This window comes from Mixophyes fleayi, chromosome 6 (assembly GCF_038048845.1).
Source record: "Mixophyes fleayi isolate aMixFle1 chromosome 6, aMixFle1.hap1, whole genome shotgun sequence".
Taxonomy (NCBI): Eukaryota; Metazoa; Chordata; class Amphibia; order Anura; family Limnodynastidae; genus Mixophyes; species Mixophyes fleayi.
This window is the reverse complement of record NC_134407.1, coordinates 69,101,662-69,116,581: the sequence shown is the minus strand read 5'-3', so window position 1 is coordinate 69,116,581 and position 14,920 is coordinate 69,101,662. Positions and strand designations below refer to the sequence as shown.

Here is a 14,920-nt window from a genome sequence, read left to right as displayed (position 1 = left end):
ATGCAAGGGGTGGAAATTAGTTTATTATTTTGCACATAAGTTAAATACTGGCTGTTTTGTCATGCAGTACATAAATACTTGATAGCTTTATTTTTACATTGACATTCAAAGTTGATCTAGGACGTGACCTAACCAACTACAATTCAGTCCCCACATTTTAAATTTACCTCCCCCTCCAATGCAACATGGTACTGATACAGTGCAAAGTTACTCCTTTTTGAGGGGCTTTGCTCTCCTTAATGACTCAGGCCCTTTGTGAGGAAAACTAGTCTAGTCATTGTATTCAAAAAAGACTGTAGGTGTGAAAGTCTGGTTAGGAGAAGGTAAGTAAAGCTGGGTACACACTACACTGTTTTCGTCCAATAATCGGCTCAAACAGCCGACATACGACCGCAAGTCGAAAGTCATTGCTCACGACAACATGGCTGTAAAAAGTCGCTAAAGGGACGTCCGCTCTTCCCTTTATCGTCCTAAACAAGGCTAGGGTGTATGCAGTCCATGGACCGAGCGATCGGACCATCGATCGCTTGTAAAATCGCTCGGCATAAAAAGTTGGTCGAAATTTCTGTAGTGTGTACCCAGCTTAAGTAAGAAAGAAATTACAACAGTAAATGTAGTAGATTATGAGTGCACGAATTATAGTTTTTGCAGAGTTTTATGTGAGATATGTCCATATTCTGGAAATGTTTCTTAGACTCATGTAACAGATTGGATGTGGGGAAAAAAAGCACAGTCCTGAGTCACGGATGTCTACTAAGCAGCAAGCTTTGAAGGCAGGGTTTATTGTTCTGTTATCAAAAGGAAGCAGGATATAGGCAGTTTTCATCATTGGAGGGGTTAGTGTGGGAGGGATGAGAAGAGATTTAGAGGTATTAAAGGGGCATTTGGAGTTAGAAACCTGAGCGTAGATTAGAGATATAAAGTATTTTTTGTGGGTAGTGTCCAAACAATTTTGATAGGAGTGATATATAGTAGTATAAGTAATGAAGCCATGAAGAGAACAAGACTTTGCCAATGTTATTCTACTTTGCAAGAGAGTTTTTGAAGGCAGTGGGTTTCTTTAAGTGTCCCACACCTGAGATTGTGTCAATGCAAAGAAGAAAGGGTAAGTGGCTAAAGTTTGATTAAGATGTGTTAATACCAAATCAGGAAAGGAGAATGTAGAAATTGGGGAAATAAGTTGCTGCAGAGAGGTGGAAAGTTAACAGAAGTGAGATATCTGTGGGTATGATAAGGCTTAGCAGAGTTAGAGTGCAAATAGGTTAAATTAGTAGAGAAGAGCTTACACTTTGATAAGGTTATGGTCTGAGAGAGGGGAAAGTAGTGTTATAAAAACCCAGGAACTGAACAAAGTCTGGAGTAAACAAGATCATGGCAGTGAGAAGAGTCACTCCACTGGCAGTGGCCAAGACAGGAGGTTATAGAGAGTAGTTTGGAGGCAGAAGGAGAATGTTGAAAATCAATCCAATCTCCCAAGATGATGTTCAAAGAATTCTTAATATAGATCATAACAATGCTCAGAGAGAAACGGATATAATTCAGATTTCATGGACTTCAGAAGATGGGAATGTGAGTGATAGAGCAGTTGGTAACACTGTGAATGTGCAGCAGTGGCTAGAGGTGTGGGTGGCATGGAGACCAGTGTGAGAAAGTGCTGCAGGTGAGGTAGTGTCTAGTTGTGGAGGCAATGTTCTCTTATTGCCAGAGATTCAGATTTATTATTAGATGATTTAAGAGGACTGTGACATCTCCAGTGTTGACGGAATGTGATTGAATAGGTTCAATAGCTATTTATATCACGTGCCTATGAAAGGTGATACGATCCCCACCTATTTCAAATTTCCCCCCAGGAATGATATTCTGTACTGGCAGTTTGCCACAGTTCGGCAACTTCTTTACAGATGGACCTCGCTCACAAGTGGCAAAAGCATTACACTTCTCCAGCAGTAGTGTTTACTTGATGCAGAAGAAATGTAAAATGCAAGGGGAGTTGTACGTCTCCATCAGCCAACCTCAAATACAAGTATCTGAGAGTGTCCTTTTTCCGAGATTCAAAGTATTTTAAAAGTTATTGAGTGGAATTCACAAACATGTCTTTTAAATGTCGTCTTAAAAGGTTCTTATTAATTTGATATTTACATTTATTTGTAAATTACATATTATTACTTTTAAAATGCTATTTTATTGTTATCAACGAGTAATTTTGTGAATCTGCAGATATTTTTTTTTTTTAAATCATTATGTCAAAGGCTTCCACACTATATCTTAAATTATTACAAATTCTAAGAAGGCACAAATATTACAGGGATCATCTAATGACAAAAAAAGTATTTCACTATTTAAGGGGTGTTGGGACAGCTATGTAAAAAAAAAAAAATAGGTATGTAAATTCTATGCCCCTGTTTCCTGTCTCTTCCTCCTCACCAAGGTGAGCACTTCATTGCTGCCAGAAGATGCTCATCCTATGCAGGCATAGCTGTAATATTGATTTAACTTAATTATAAAAAAAATAGTATCATAGCAAGATATGGTATGTTAACAGAAAAACAGATGACATTAAGTATATAATAACATGGATAATTTATTACAATATGAATATTTGTTTGCTATTTTCCAGTGCTAGGTATAAATGTATTTGTGTAAATGTTAACATCTTCAGTTTTTCAAGTCTCAGCATAGAATTTCACACCTAGCTTTTGTAAACACATTTTTATATACGCAGTTATTTTCTCTCGGTTTATAAAATATTGCGAATACCATAGTTTATCTTCAACAATAATAGAAAAAAAAGACTGTAGCAAAGTAGATGAATGGGCAATTGTATTGTTGGTAACCCTATTGCTATGCTGTATGCAACACATTTTGCATAGAGGAAATGGGTAAACTCCCTTTACATGCTGCTATTCTGCTAAGGTTAGGCCTTTTTTTTTATACATGCCATGCAGATAAAGTAAGAATATGGGATTTGAGAGGTGCAACATTGGTTATACTGAAGCCAAAAGTGTTGTAGTTGTTCCTGAAAAATACCCAAGTTTTCGTTTTATAAAACATAATAGGTTGTGTAAAATTAAATGCATGTAAATAAAATTTGCAAAGTGTATTTCTTTGCCAACAATTACACCATTCCCATTATACCCCTTTAGTGCGTGGATAAGGTAGTATATTGCATTTTAGTAAATGACACAAAGCTTCCAATATATTGTACAATGAATACAAAACTAAACAGAAGAATAATAACAAAACAAATACTGTAAAACTATACATTTTTAAAAATATATTGGAGAGATATTTAATTCACATTCACATAATTCATATCTATAGCGTAGAAACAGAAACTACGTAGAGACGTGATACTATTCATTAAACATCAATTCAGGTGAATGAATTAGCACTCAGTATGTACTTGTTGTTGCAGAGCTATATTATTATCTATCAAAAAACCCGTACACTAGACAGTGTCACTACCCCGTGTCCTCACCTCGGCAGATCTGGTTTCCGCAGTTCTAAAAAGTAAACAATTCCTGTAAAGAATTCAAGGCTGCGCCGCCTCGTTCAGGCCTCGTCTCCATAGAAACCATAGCTCCAATCCAGGCCTCACTAATACACCAGGCCTCATCTCCATAGCAACAAACGTGCTCACAGGGTGCTCTGAAAAGAGATTCCCCGAATTCAGTAACAGCAATATTTTGTTCCGAGGCATTTCTTCCGCTCTCTGTTTCAGTAAATCACAGTAAGGATGTTATTGGAAATACACATTGTAGATAAAGGAGGAATGTTTCTACTTTTTTTTAAATTACTTGCATCTGTGCATTCTCTTTCTTTATCTCTGATGTTATTAGTAAATCTATTACATAAGCCAATTTGTATTTTGGCTTAGTGGTGCTGCAAGCAGACCCTCTAACAGTTCACAACTTGTAAAAGGTAAACACATATCATACTAGATTGAATTCATACTTGCCCACTCTCCTGGAATGTCCAAGAGACTCACGAATTTCGGATAAGTCTCCCGGGAGAGCAGGCAATTCTCCTGCATCATGCCCACTTACTAGTGAAGTAGGCAGGATTGGAGCCTCAATGATGCGATTTTGGCCCAGCCCCTGCGACAAAATGATGCGCAGGTGGGGCATAAATGGCGCAATTTGTCGCAACCTGCACCCTCCGTGCCCACCACGCCCCCTCCCAGAGGACAAGCACTAAATGTTTGCAAATTTGAGATAGATTGTGCAGTGGCACAGTGCCAGAGGAGTAGTGTCTTTTCCTCCCAGTGACAAACCCAAAAGAGAGCGATCGCGGCAAGGACAGATAACAAAATGACATACAGAAATACAGTACACAGGGCAGACAGAGCTCAGAGGAACATTCCCAAGCCTTACTGCTCACTACATCATGTGCCATATGACTGCCATGGTAGTCCATGAACACTGTGCACAGTTAGAAATCATTAATAGCAGCCTGAAGAAACTAACCAAGGAAAAATGGTAAATATCAACATTCTTCTTATAGCCTGCCACAGTGATTTATGTTGAAAAAACACCTTATTTTTCTCATGGTATTGCTGCTTTAACAGTGCATTTCGTAATGTAATACTGTGACAGAATGGACCGCCTATGCCACCCTGTCTGTTGCGGCTGGGAACCGGCTGGGCTTACTTTTAGTTATTACATGCTAAGAAGCAAGAGTGCAGTATATCTCTCCCCTTAGCACAGCATCAATGTGACACTCTATATCAGACCAATGATGTTATAAGACGATTCCACTCCATGATATCTACAGGCTGTCTTTTCGGTTTGTGTCTAGTGAGTACATACCCTAAGGGGTTAAGAAGATTATCGATCTCACGTGGTGCCAGATCTCATTACTATCGATGCACTGTTTAGTTGTGAAGGGTGTCTATTCCTTTATGTAATTGGTTTACAGATCGCACTATGTGCTGCTTCGTTTTGTTTTCTTTCTATTTTTCATGCTGTTATATGAACTACAGGTGAACTGACTTCAATCATTATAGAAGAACTGAAATATCCTCTACATCCAGGAAACGTATCTGAAGACTTCTAGAAAGACTTTTCTCAATAGGAGTTATTTTTGACAATTATTGCAAAGTCTACTCCCTCGCTCTGATTTCTGGTGTTGGCGCATGTCAGCAAGTTCTGTGTTATTTGTTCGCCTATGCCACCCTGTCTGTTGCGGCTGGGAACCGGCTGGGCTTACTTTGCCACTTTCCTTCTGGGTAACTGTCGCTGCTGGTGTACCTGGGCTGGTACCCCTGGCCTTTTCCTATAGATCAGGGTTGCTGTGGATGGATCCCCCTGGCCTATGACACTGGCCAGACATTCCTATACCAAAATACACACAATATCAAAAATAGGTCATTTGCAATTATATAAATAAACACCCCAGCGCTATTTCCTTTAAATAAATTTATACCATAAGTTATTTATAAGTGATCCAGTCACAAATACATAAATCAGATCAAAGCTAAGGTGACCACACATGAGCCGAGAGACAGGATCAGTGTGCAATTTGGAGACAAGGGGGTTCTATACAGTTCTGTTTATATTAATATAATATATTAATTATATTTAATTTGATTGTAGAACACTGCAGATTCTGTGGCACCTTATAAATTAAATATGTTGATGATTATGATAGCTGGTCTGTAGCCCGGCGGTTCTGCAGCGTCACCACAACTTGTCTTAATTGAGTAAGTAAGTCTTTGGTTAGCCACTTAGTCTGTTTTCCACAAATATGACGAGTGACATGGGGAGCATAGGTTTCAAGAACCAAAAAACAGTAAAGTGCTACCTGGGCATTTCTAGAGATGTAGACAAGATGAATGTCAAACAGACAATCAAATTGCGCAAGTTTCGAAGGCAGAGATGGTTTAATTGTAGAGCACCAAATGCAGTTGATTGGAGAGTACTTATTAGTGGTGTCTGCGCATATAAGCAATCATATCAATATATATGAAATCAGTTATTATTATTATTGTTTATTTAGACCCACAAAGTTCTGCAGCACCATACATGGCAATACATAAAGAAAAGTTCACAAAAATGTGTATTTCACAAGTAGAACTGAAAAGTATGGGTAACAAACATAAGAAGTAATACATGAAGGGTAGCATAAATCAAGTATTATAACAAAGGGCTATTCCCAGGCAATTGCAAGGATGATAAAGGTAGCTGATGGTGACAATGGAGGGGTAGTGTGAGGATACCACCCTTAGCTGGGATGGCAGTTATCCTCTGTGGGATTCAACTCACTCAGGTAGACCAGCGTATATCCAAAATAAGGCTTTATTACGACAGCACAACACCGCAAGTAGTTCCCAAGATACAGGGTAAATGATAGCATGTATCCTCCAGCAGCCTCTTGCAGTCAGGACTTCTAAGTAATAATCGCAGTCTCTTTCAGGGTCTTATCCTCCTATACTATCACCACTACCGTTTAGCTAGACAGTTACTATGTCCCCCAGCCTGGGTTACTGGCTTGCACAGACTCTGCCCTGGTAGGGTTTCCTCCAGCAGCACTACAATGCATCCCAGAGTCCTTTTTGCTGCTGTCTTGTACACCAGGATCCTCCAGCTAGAATCGTTTTCTTGGCATTCTGCTCTCTCTATATTCTTGGTTGTATACACAGGGAGTAGGTTCAAATGTCTCAATCCTCCCCCTTACAACAGGGTCTATCAGTGGACACTTTAACTATTAGACATACAGTTTCTGTTACCTTGATTATACAATGGAGTGGCTTGACTCAAATAGCTATTTGGCTGGATACACTAAACAAAGGGTTACAATATAACATCAAGGAATGACACTTCACACTTGCGTGAAACAACAAGACATTTGACACATTGTGTTTGCAACATTACACAATCTGAGTCTGTGATACATTTTGATACAATAACATCTATATTGAAACATATTATTACATTTCCCAATGCTATTTCAGCCAGTATATTACTGTGGAGGCACATTGCATATAATCTAGAAGTTCTAACCTAAATACTTCTCAGATTACCTGTTGACCTACCTAATTAACATGGGCTGCCAGCTAGCTATGTCAAGTTACTCTGACATTTTTCTGATTACAAACCAGGTCTACGCCACACCTCATAACAATGGACATTTGAGACAAATGGTAATTACATTAGCTAACAAAAGCAACATGACTTCTGCTGATCTGTTATTTTCACACAATATGGCAATATTCTTTCTATTTCTAATACATACATATTACAGGTAATAGGAAGGGCAAAATGTACCTAATAACATGAAATAGTATATACACCAGAGCATCGGTGTATTATGTGTATTATTTTCACTGGGCCAAGTATTAAAAAGTACATTAAACTGTGAGAAATGGGTGATGAATAAAAGGTTCTAAGTCCAGTAGCACCCCATTTGGTTGCTGGTAGGAAGTAATACCGCATTCATACTGCACCAAAAACCCGAGTTTTTGCAGAGGCACGCTCAAAAACCTGGGTCTTGGTGAAGTATGAATAGTCCAACCACAAAATCCCGGGTCTAAAATCCTGGGACTTAGACCCGGGAGTTTGCGAGGGGTAATTCCCGTGTTGGACCCCGCTCGCCTGCAGTATGAATGGTGCAACCCGTGTAATTCCCGGGTCTCACCATTCATACTGTAAAAAAAAAAAATTGTGAAGTAAAAAAAAAAGATTTTAATTAATTAAAAATACAAAACAAATGTTTACTTAACTTATTTTCAGCCAGCGGTGTCTCCGGTGCGTTGCCGGCTGTCAGGGGGACCTCTAGGTACTAAAATGACGTCATTTCTAATGGACTAGAAATGACGTCATTTTAGTACCCAGAGGTCCCCCTGACAGCCGGCAACGCACCGGAGACACCGCTGGCTGAAAATAAGTTAAGTAAACATTTGTTTTGTATTTTTAATTAATTTAAAAAAAAATTTTTACTTTTTTTTTTCTAAAACCCGGGTCGGGCAGGTGCAGTATGAACCCGCCCGACCCGGGAATCTTGTTATCTATACTGCCCTGTGCCCCGGCAATATCCCAGATGAACAACCCGGGATATTGCCGGGGTGGCAGTATGAAAGTGGTATTAGTGGGAAAGGGGGGGGGGGTGAGGGAGGAGGGCCCCGCTGTCATAGCTTACAACCTAAAGCATTGTAAGTCAGTGGTCAAAGTGGGTGAGTATACTGTGGTATTCCATGCTGCCACTTAACCTATTGCCTTCATTGTAACACTATCAAATTCCATTCACTTACATTTTGCAGAACCCGGCTTCTAAATTTCCATACCATCACTATTAAATTTTTACTGCGACCACTGATTGTTAGAGTATTAATCCGAGAGGGAGACATGACCCTTGTAGCAACTATGACTAGTTGATGAATGTTGTGACCCTGTATTACAGTATGAATGCACTGGTTTGATTCACTTGTCCTGTTTATTTTGCAATCCTCCAGTCTTAGGATTTAATTTTAGCTGATTGTGATCTTTAATTGGGAGAGAAACTTGTTGAGATCCTTGCTGCCACTAGCAGGAGGATTATAAAACAAATTATGTGTAATTCTTTTGAGCCTAGTTGTAAAGTTGCATGAATTGGTTAACACTGAGAAAGAATCATCAGGACATTGTGGGATGGCTATAAATGAGGTTTATAGAAGTTAGCTACATCACCTCCATGCTTAGTTGATGGTCTAGCTTGCTTGATGATATTGTAACTGGATAGACTTCAGAGTGGATCTCTGGTGAAGGGTGTCGGTCAAGTTTCTGGTAACTTGTGCCTCTAGTGGGTATATTTACTAAACTGCGGGTTTGAAAAAGTGGGGATGTTGCCTATAGCAACCAATCGGATTCTAGCTTTCATTTATTTAGTACTTTCTACAAAATGACAGCTAGAATCTGATTGGTTTCTATAGGCAACATCCCCACTTTTTCAAACCCGCAGTTTAGTAAATCTAGCCCTAGGTCTCTATGTTGTGGAGATGTCTTCTTACATTCATCTGAACAACGTGAAGGCACTTCGTATTATTCCAGGTTGCTCCATGGTGGGAAAATTACCTAAGGGCCCCAAATTTCGCTTACTATCTCCAATAAACATTAAGGCTAAGAGTACTAGCAATCCTTGTACAGATGCAGGTTACTATAAGGAGGTTAATTAGTCGAAAAAGTTTTTAATGAAAATAAAAATAAAAATTTGCTCCCTGAGTTCACAACATGCTTGCATAAGAATTTCCATTTCCTCCTGTCACGGAAGAGAACATTTAAGAACCTGAGAGATCTGGAGCTGTAAGACCAACACTGCAAGCATTGCTTCACTGAAACATACATTGAGGTACAGGCAACTAATATGGGTTATAGAGATGGATTGATGTATTATAAGTTTTTGCAAGTGATGAAATAAATGCATGTATAGCTGGATGGGACAGGTCTCGGGAATTCCCTTGGTTTCCATACTTTTTTATCCAGTCACCAAATCAACATAGCTAACATATAAAAAAAATCATAAACATTGAGATTAAAAAAGGTCCTACAAATAATGGCAGTAGAATGGATTATTATCAAAGTTAAGGTAAGTCTTCAATGTCTGGGGATGAGAGTTTAATGTAAATTTATTCCTCTGAGTGGAATTCTCTATCAAAGGCTATGTAACCTCAAACATGTTATTTCCTTAATTGCACCAGGCATAGGGAAATGTATATACTAGATATAGATTTATATTTTACCTCTGTGCAGGCTAGGAACAAACTCCCAAGAGTTGTATCTACTACCTCTCTGGTGCTTTTTTGTTAAATGTGTGACCCTTCCCAGACCTAGCCAAGCACATACCCATCCCCTAATATTTACATTAGACAAATACAAAGGTAAAAAAAGAGTTAGAGTCCCTTTAATGGTGCATTAAAGTTCATTTTCTAGGTATAAGTCTCATATAAAGACATACCACCAGATCCAACCTCACCTTATCCGGTTGTTTTCAGTGCTATGGAATCCTCCTTGGAATGTCTTGTTGTATGAAGGTACCAAAGCATGTAAGGAAGGTAAAGAAAAAAATATCTCATGATAAAACTCAGTTTCCGGACTTTCATTAGAATGCAGGCTGTCTCTCTTTTTCTCATTAGATATCAATTGTCTCCAGCACAGAAGAGCTACACACTGGTAAACAAAATAGCTGATGCAAGACAAGTAACGATTTATTGGCTCTGTCCTTGCAATTCTTTCATTTTGTGTTTGAGGTCATGTTTGAAAATAGGATTGGATTGATGTCTGTCTAAATGCATCCTTCCCTATAGCTGTTATCTCACATTAAGAGGTCCTAATGATTGGTAAGTACTAAACACACTTAGCTGATGACAATGGCACTTGTAAAGTTATACTGTCAAGGTCTTAGTTACAGCCATAACAACCAATGCAACCATCATGTTTGACATTTGTGCCAAACATGATGGTTGCATGAGTTGACATAAGTGGCAGCTGTGACTTTGCGTTGTTTATAATTAATAGATCTATTTGTATTTTGGCTTAGTGGCTCTTTAAGCAAATCCTCCAACAGTTCACAACTGAAAAAGGTACACACATATCATATTAGATGGCTTGTGCATGTAGTGTTTTACAACAAAGAATATGACATGTCAGTCATCACTATTAGTCGGCACTTACACATGCCTTGTAGCTGCTCAAATGATACAGCCAAGCGTACCCGTGAGAAACCCAAGACTTGATTTGGGCGCATCTTCATCAGAACGCCCTGACACAACCTTACTGTACATTGCGTTAGTCCGCCCCTTCCCTCCCCCGTTCTGTCCATCTAGTCGTAGGCAGTCATAAGTGTCATTTGCATTTAGATATGAATTGCATGCAATTGCTTTCATTTACATAAGGTCTGTTTCTGAGCATGCACAGAGCTATTTCACGCAAGGTACACTGCACAAATGGATGTATGTTCGAACATGAGTCAGGCCCTGCAGGTATAACTTTTTATTGCTGTAAAAAAAGGGATCACTTAACTTAAAATCCAAGTTAATTCAATATAAAAAAACATTACTTAACATTACTGGAGACAACAGCGAAGAGGTTTGACATGGTGTCCCTGATTTAATGTAGGCTGTCATTTTGAGTCCCAAACATAAGCATTATATTGATGCTATCAGAGTAAAAATAGGCCATTATTGCTGTTTTTAAAAAAACATTACTAATATTTTTTTAAAGAAATCCTTTTTTTTAAACAAGCATGCCTCAGTCCAGGCTGGTTAATGTAGGTATAGAAGGTCAAAGTATGTGGGGTTAATTCCAAAAGCAATTACCAGCACCAGGCTATACCAGGCTGGACTGGGGGTAAATGTATCAAGCTGAGAGTTTTCTGGCAAATTTAAAAAGCCAATCAGATTCTAGATATTATTTATTTAGTACATTCTACAAAATGATAGCTAGAATCTGATTGGTTGCTATAGGCAACATCTCCACTTTTCAAACCCGCAGGAAAACTCTCAGCTTGATACATTTACCCCCTGGTCTTATTATAACAGGGAGATCCACAGGTTCCCTCTGTCATAATGTGATACCAGTCCCAGCCTTGTCATTGTTGGGCAGAATTCCCTTGGACAACTGAGCTCGTAAAGATGTGCGTGCTACTCCCCAGGGCACTTCTCTGATGATACCGGATTCCTGCTAGTGAAATGGGGATTAATATAAGACCAAACACCATACATTTCTTAGGACCTGAACCATAACTATCTTTAATGTAGGTTTATCTTATCTTTGTATAAATAATATCTAATTCTTAATAATAAATGAATGTGTGTCGGAACTTTAATAAATGTGAACTATTTACAAAGGTAGAAGTGAGTGTAAGTGTATTTGCTCTGTTTGCCTGTGCGATCGTGTAATTAACTCTAGCAAGACATAACGTACTAATCGCAATCGAAACTATTATAATCAACACGGAAGGCACAACATATTTATGATTAAAACTTATTTTTATCATAAATGTGATAAAATTGTATCTTTGTGGATTCCAGAAGCAAAAGGGTTGGGACTTTATTTATCAAATCGTTGTGCTGCATTTGGAAAAAAAGGAGTGCACACAAATACTGCAATAAAGTCCTCTAGATTGTACCGTGTTTCCCCGATAATAAGACACTTTTTTTTTCTGAAGGGCCAAAAAAAGGATAGAGCTTAGCCTTATTTTCGGGGTAGGTCTTATTTTAATTAACATTGACAGCAATTTTAATAAACAGCTAAGTGTGAACAAAAAACCTACCTTTATTTAAAAATGGTCAGGTCATCTTTTTCAACAACATCATCATAAGTGTCCATACCCCGAATTCCGGCCTGGATTTCTTGCACCTCCATTTCCGGCAGAAGAAGTGGAACCAATCTGTCATGTCCAGCAATATAGCTCTCCTTAAATGAGCATGTCTTGTCCAGGTAGCCTGCTCGTAGTGCATTGGCGACACAGCTGTCAGTAATTTTATCCCATGATTTTTTTACCCAAGTCACGACCTCTTGCAGATTTCTTTCCATTCTATTTTCAATGTAGTCATTGACTTCCATGCGCAAATGGTCTTTGAATGGCCTGTTTATTGCAATATCAAGAGTCTGGAGATAGGCAGTCATTCCTGCGGGAAACATTACTTGATCTATCCTTCTCTCTGCAAGGAAGATCTTCATGTCTTTAGCGCGGTGAGTGCTGGCTGAATCCCAGACCAGCAGACTTCTTTGGTCATCTCGCAAAACAAGTGGCAGCATTAAATCCAGCCACTTCCTTATAACTGCTTGTGTGCACCAGGCTTTTTCGGTTTCAAGAACGTTAATGCCTGAAACACGTTCACTCTTATCTTTCTTGCCCTTACTGATGATTAGAGGTGTGGCTTTCATTCCATCCAGATGAATTGCCAAAACACAGGTAACTCATGCACTTTCGTAGCCAGTGGTGGGAATGTAGATTGACGTGGCACCCCTGTGATTAACTGTCGTTTGAGATCCTTTACCCATAAACACTGCAGTTTCATCCATAGCAATCATTTTGCAGGTTTGGTATTTAGAAAAGTCGATCCCATCAACAAAGGACTTGAATGCAAGTGCACGTTTAATAACTTCAACATCTTTCAGTTTAAACAGTGCTGTTGATCTTCTTAGAGACAGTTCATATCGCTGAAGGAAACCGTCCAACCAGTGTTGTGATGCTTTGAATCCTTCTGGGAGCATTTCGAACTGTGGTGCCATTGCAAGGGCAAATGCTTGAATATCAGCCCTGCGCACAACCAACGCCTTTGGTCTCCTGTCAGCAATCCATTCACCAATGATGTCTTCCAGCTCAGGATATAAGGGTTGCCGACCTGATCCAGACCTGCGCTTCTTAGCTTTTCCCTTATCCATCTGTTGACTGAGCTTATTGTACTCCGATCGCCATTTTCGGACCATTCGGAGATCCAACATCTTTTCTTTACAGAAAGCTGAAAGATTCTTGCCCTATGAGTCCTCCACAATTGCTTATACTCAACGGTATAGCTCTTCCTTTTTGCACTCATGTCTGGGGGTCAAAACAGACAGGATAAGAAATAAAATGATGACTGTTATGCCCCCTCAGTCCTGCTTTTTCCAACATCATGTCCCCTCAGTCTTGCTTTTTCCAACATGATGCCCCCCCAGTCCTGCTTTTTCCAACATCATGCCCCCTCAGTCCTGCTTTTTCCAACATCATGTCCCCTCAGTCCTGCTTTTTCCAACATCATGTCCCCTCAGTCCTGCTTTTTCCAACATCATGCCCCCTCAGTCCTGCTTTTTCCAACATCATGCCCCCTCAGTCCTGCTTTTTCCAACATCATGCCCCCTCAGTCCTGCTTTTTCCAACATCATGCCCCCTCAGTCCTGCTTTTTCCAACATTATGTCCCCTCAGTCCTGCTTTTTCCAACATCATGTCCCCTCAGTCCTGCTTTTTCCAACATCATGCCCCCTCAGTTGTCACGAACTCAGAGTATTGCTTACTGGATTTGACACTACTCACCAAAGAGGCGCGGAGTCTAACGTGTCCCAGGTCTTCACCAGGAACCCCCGCAAGGAAGTATGGTCTTCGCTGCGGGAACACGCAGGTCGCGGTCCTCAGAGAGAGCAACTAGTGAAGCGAAAGGATGGAAGCGGTGTCAGGCAGGCCGGGTCAGAACCAAGAGATCAGGAAATGCCACAGGGAGAATCCAAATCCGTAGTCAGGGCTAGCCGGGTCAGGTATCAGAAGCACAGAAAAGAATGGTAATAACAAGCCGAGGTCAATTCACAGGGAGCACAGAATAGGGATAGTCAGGAACACACCGGGTAATACACTGGAGTCACAGGAAGAATACTCAGGAACGCTGGAGCTAGGATGGAACCTAATACTCTGACACTCATTAGGTGCCAGAGTCAGACTTTTATAGGAGGAGAAGGGGGGCAGAACTACCTATGGCGGTGGTGACGCTGAACACCACCGCCGGATACTGTGGATCGCGTCCCGCTAAGCAACGGGACGTGCGGCTGCTGGGAACCGGAAGTGCCGGCCGGTTGCCTAGCAACCGGCCGTCTATGAGCGGACACAGGCATCCGTCCCTGTGCGGAGGACGTGACACAGGGACGGCGCGTGACAGTACCTCCTCTCTCTATTTGTCGGATAGATTTTCCTTTGAGGAATTGCTTCAATAGACGTGGGGCGTGGAGATCTTCTTTATTCACCCAGGATCTCTCCTCTGGACCGAAACCTTTCCAGTGAACCAAGAATTGATGCCGTTCTTGAAGGATACGGAAATCTACGATGCGACTGACTTCAAATTCTTTGCCCACAGCAGTCCGAATAGGAGCAGGGTGAAGGGGCAAGCGATGAAATTTATTAAGGATCAGTGGCTTGAGGAGGGAAACATGAAACACATTGTGGATCCTTAGAGAGGAAGGCAGCCGGAGTCTATAG

The 14,920-nt window shown here is 40.2% G+C and overlaps 1 protein-coding gene across 4 annotated transcripts in view; it reads left to right on the top strand.

Moving 5' to 3' along the window:
• The first annotated feature begins 9,239 nt into the window (after nucleotides 1–9,239).
• The window catches only part of SLC16A3 (solute carrier family 16 member 3), a 48,485-nt gene continuing 42,804 nt past the window's right edge, over nucleotides 9,240–14,920 (top strand). The window contains exons 1-4 of one of the 4 annotated variants that reach the window (XM_075216769.1): nucleotides 9,240–9,321; nucleotides 9,965–10,024; nucleotides 10,106–10,142; nucleotides 10,220–10,309. The gene's annotated coding sequence lies outside the window, so the exon portion shown is untranslated. The remainder of the gene's footprint in view (nucleotides 9,322–9,964; nucleotides 10,025–10,105; nucleotides 10,143–10,219; nucleotides 10,310–14,920) is intronic. The other 3 variants (XM_075216771.1, XM_075216772.1, XM_075216773.1) reach the window with 3 other exon arrangements.